Genomic DNA, 5,448 nt, shown 5'->3' with positions numbered 1-5,448 from the left:
CGAATGATTACCTTGTCTGTTGGGTTGATACAGGTGCTGCTTCAATTTTCCCTTGCTAACAAGCTGCTTTAAATGGTTCCAAAGGGTCCAACAATTCTCGGTGGTATGACCCACATCCTAATGATACTGGCAAAAAAGGTTCTGATTCCGTTTCGTAGGGTCCCCCGCCATCTTACTGGGCCACTTGAAGTAGGGTTCCTTACGGACTTTCTCCAGCAGTTGGTGCACCGGTTCTTGGAATACGGTATTAACTATTTGAGGATTGGCTGAACTAGATTGCCTAGAGAAATCTCTCTTCGGCTTATTGTTATGGTACCTGTCCGACCTGAAATCCCTTCTCTCATGCGGGATAACCTTCGCCTTACCCTTACCTTGTTGTTGATCTTCCTTAACCCTTTTGTTCGTCTTGATGCGATCCATGAGGTGACGTACACTTCGCACGGGCTTTTTGGTCAGAGATTTCCTTAAATCATGATCAGTTGGGAGGCCCACTTTGAAAGTGTTAACCACCATTTCATCAAAATCTCCGTCGATTTCGTTAAACATTTCTCAGTACTTGTCAGAATATGCTTTCAAAGTCTCACCCTCCCTTATGGCCATAGATAACAATGAGTCCAAAGGCCGAGGGATTCTGCTGCATGTAATGAATCGAGACACGAATGCCCTAGTGAGTTCCATGAAAGAATCGAAAGACCCTAGCTTTAGTTCGTTAAACCATCTCATAGCGACAGGTCCCAAGCTAGAGGGAAAGACTTTGCACATCAAGGCTTCGTTCTGGGAATGTACCGCCATCCTCTAATTAAAATGGCTCACGTGTTCGACTGGGTCTGTCCTGCCATTATAGATGGTGAAGGTGGGCTGAGTGAACCGTCGTGAAAGCCTTCCCTTCTCGATCCTGCATGAGAAGGGGGACTTGGAGAGTTGGTGCAACGCTCGGCTCATAGCATCGTTACCCAAGCCCCTGGAGGGAAACTTCTTATGCTTACAACTTGGAAGCTCATCCTTCTTGTAAGAGGAGGTTTCACTAGGGGGAGTCTTGGACCTTGGACTGTAACTGCTTCCCCGTGACCCCCTAAAGGAAGGATTAGACTGAGGTGAAGCTCGCCTTCGTCTGATACGGCGTAGCTTTTTCTTGAGGTGGTTAATCTCCCTCTGCATGGCCTCAACATCATCCTCATGAGTGGCCCTGCTCCCACTATACGAGTGGCTTGCATCATGGTGTGGTGTATGCACACTTCCCTCTCAATCCCTCCAATGCTCGAGACGGTCAAAATGATCTTCGCGCTGGGACCCCTGAGATTCTGCATGACGCAAACCTAAGCCTGCCATCACCTTCCAATTTCTTTCAACACTCGATTCCCCACAGACGCCGCCAATTGTAAGTGCACAATTTGTACCCGGACCCAAAATGAGTGATGGGCTCAGGCCCAAAGAGCCTTATATAATGAAATTTGTAGAGTATGGGTTTGAAACCTAAGTTAGGGATATTGGAAAGTTGATAAACATGCTAGAATGTCATAGTCTATGCAAGTAATAGATGAATGTGACAAAACACCCTCCTCTAACGTAAGCCGAGGACACTTTGTATAGCCTTTCTTTCTCTAAGCAAAAGATTACAATTTTTAGTTTAAAAAAAAGAGATCCCCCTCTTCTTTCCTCTCTCGTCTTTTTATATCCTTCTTCTTCTTCCCTGTTTCATCCACGTGTAACACAGATCTTCCTCCTAGATACTTATCCCATCCACCACCTTCTTAAAGTCTTCAAATAATAGCTGGAAGGCTGAATACTATTGTTCAGAGGTCATTTTCCTATTAATGCGGCCAGGGAGGTAGATGCAGGGCCTTTAATGTGGTGGTAGCAGCTTTTTCCTCAGATATTTCTTCCACGTTTCTGCTTCTAATGGGTGCTTGGATCACGCCTTTACCCAACAGGCCTTCCAGAATTCAGTCTTTAATTCCTTTAGCAAGTCCCATGGCCTTTACTGGGCCTGTCCGAGGAGATACTCCACCTCGGACTACTTCTCGGACCATTGTAGTGCGGACTAACCTGTGGGCCCAGAAGACTCTGATTGAACAGACTTATACCAACTAACCAGGCCCAAGGCCCAAACGTGCCTTCAAGCATTTTTACCCCCACAATATATATATATGTATATATATATATATTTTATGAAATAATTAAACATGAAAGAAACTTAACAATTAAATTACTAACGAAAATGAACAGCGGAACCAATATGAAAATGAAATCAAATATGATGAGCCAATATAAAATTTTTGAAACATAAATAGATAAAATGAAAAAGAAAAATCTCAAACTTTAATTACCAAAGTATATTTTAGTTTTTTTTAAAAAAAAAATTCAAAAGGAAAGTATATTGTTATCTTAGTATATATAAGTACCTTTCTTTTTAGCTAAGAATATAAGAGTACCGATTAAATACCTAGGTGCTATAATACATAATAAGCAGTGTTAGAAAACACCACTCAGATCTATGAGATGTAAAAAACAGAAAAGAAAGAGTAGAAAAAATTATCTCATAGATTTAAATGTTTCACCCAAAAACCAAGGCTACGTTCACAAGTTTGTTGTAATTTTATTATGATGGCTACAACAAGAGTTACATGAATTATTATGATATATATATACACACGGGCACGATTTGCTCCTAAAGCCCTTATGAAGGGTCAATGGTCCAAAGAGTCCAAAATAATGAATTTGTTAGAAAGTAGGCTTACAGATGAATTTTCAATGAGTTAAGTGAATAGTAGTCCCAGTAAGTTAGTTATTGTTAGAAAGAATAAAACAAACAGTTTTGAGCAAGAAAATTGCTCCTTGGACTTGACAGTTTTGGGCAAGAAAATTTCTCCTTGGCCAAGTCCAAGGATGGTTTGTTTTTATATATTTCTCTTAAACTTATACAAAATTACAATTCTTGAATCTATAGTGATTTTTTCCTTAGATTTTCTAATCATCCCCACTGTAATGAGGTTTTTCTCATTTATATTCCCCTTCCTTCCTTCATCTCATCCCTCCACGTGTAGATCAAATTGCTGAATTTGATACTTATCCTATCAGCACATTTTTGAAATCTTTGTAGGTATTTGTAAGGCTGAATATTACTGTTCAGATATCACATTCACATTAATGCGGTTAGGGGGTTAGCTGCAGAGCATTCAATGCAGTGGTAGCAGCTTTCTTCTCAGATATTTCCTAACTCTCTTTTATCTTATCCCTATCTGATGTTTATCCTTATCAGCACAATTGCTTGTTGCCTTGTTCTTGATGAAGGGTCGGACCTTTGACCTCTCCTCTGTTTAGCCGAGGAGGTACTTCTCTTCGGACAACATTTCCAGCTCCTTATGATCAGACTTCTCCTATGGCCCATTAACCTGTATGCCTTCATTAGTATTTTCTTGTTCTCAAGCTATCTGATGTTCTCGGGCACGGCCCACGGCCTAATACCTATATTTGGGCCCTCCATCCCTACAATATATATATATATATTAGACATATTAGCCCAATGTAATAGGCCCAAGCCTACTCTTACTTGTACTAGTAGTATAGGGTTTAGTCACCTATATATGCTCATGTTAGGTTCATTGTAACACAGGTTCTGTGCTACACTCTTATACAATAAAGATGTAGCCCTTAAGGGATTCCTCTGTGGATGTAGGCCAATAAGGCTGAACCATGTAATCTCGTGTTCTCAGTGTTCCTATTCTATGCTTCCACTTCCGCATCCACTTTAGTATATACGACATGGTATAATACATTGCGTTACTAATAATATATTCAACAATATATATATACACACACACTCATTCTACATCTTCTAATATCACACTTGCGACTATTGCTCCCACTTAGATCCAATTTCACTCTATTTATTAAGAATTAGGAAACTTGACACAAATCTATGGGATGCAAACAACAAAGAGCAGAGAATATCAACACGCAAACATAAAAGCACAGATTTACACAATTCACCCAAAATCAAAGACTATAGCCAATCTATTACGATGATTACAACAAGAGTTATATGGATCAATAGTGTATATATACATACATACACATACATATATATATCCAATTATTTAGGTTACATATTTGAAAATTACACAAAAGGAGTAAAAGGCAATCGAATTATATTTAAGATGTTTAAATATAAAAAATATCCCCGATAAAGATTATATGATCTAACTATTGTATATCCCATAACATGTCGAATAACTAAAAGCAAGGATAACTCCCAGAAAAAAGAAGAAAAAAAAAAAAAAAGAAGAAAAAGAAAGATTGCGTGGTGTCAAAATAAACCATGCAATACTGTTAACTTCCATTCACAACAATTTACTTTCTTTTAGTCATATATATATATATATATATATATATATATATATATATATCAAGTAATTCTAGAATATTCTAGTAGTATCATAAATATATACTTTTTTCTTTTGCATAATAGTGAGTTTTACTAAAACGTACAAATTTTTTATTTTTTGAGAAACAAACACACACACATAAAGAAAAGGAAAATGAGTTCTAATACAAAGACACACCATAACTCTATCAGACCTACATTTATAGTACTACTGCAATATTCTATAATTTTCCATATGTGGAATAGTCGTCCTTAAATTCTTCTCTATCTTTTTAGTAATTTTATATTTGACTCATATTAAAAGTTTAAAACCCACTATCTTCCTTCAATCCTGAATAATATTATATGCAAAAGTTGGGCTTAACGTTATGCATGATGCAAAGTTGCAGACACAATTTTGCAAATATTTTACGCTCAACTAGGCCGCCTAATGATTTTCATTTTTCATTGTCAATGGCTGGCCTGCAAGCATTCTTTTTCATTGAGGCTGCGACAAAAAATGAAGTTTATTTTCTAATATTTTTCCCCATTAACTACAGTTTCGCTTCATATAGTGGCGCAGGACAGCACCCAACCTTGAACCAAAAACAAAAATTGAGGTTTAATTGTACGAAACCATCCCAAATTATGAGATATTTGTACCTTCCATCCTAAATCATGAAGACTTGTAAACTCCACTATAGTTGTCCAAATTTTATGAAGGAAAATAGTTGTGGCACACACCTATTTTCAGTGCAATCTCTATATGTGTGCAAAGGTGTGTAACAAGTAATGTGTAATAAACTTTACTCTTTTATAAATTACATCTCATAACTTGATTTATCGATGAAATTAATAGTCACATGTAAATTATGTAATCATAAAAATTTAGCACATTAATTGGTTGCAAGGGTAAAAAACAACAATTTCAACCCTTGATGGTCATGTGACTTGTGAGATGATTGTTAATTTTGATAGTCAATCACATTATGTGATGCAATTGGCAAAATTTATTATAATTGTAAATTTTTATAGTTTAAAGGGTAAAGTACAAGTCTCTATCCATGAAATATCCCAATAGTGTT

Source organism: Castanea sativa, chromosome 8 (assembly GCF_040712315.1).
Source record: "Castanea sativa cultivar Marrone di Chiusa Pesio chromosome 8, ASM4071231v1".
Classification (NCBI taxonomy): Eukaryota; Viridiplantae; Streptophyta; class Magnoliopsida; order Fagales; family Fagaceae; genus Castanea; species Castanea sativa.
This window is presented reverse-complemented; position numbering follows the sequence as displayed.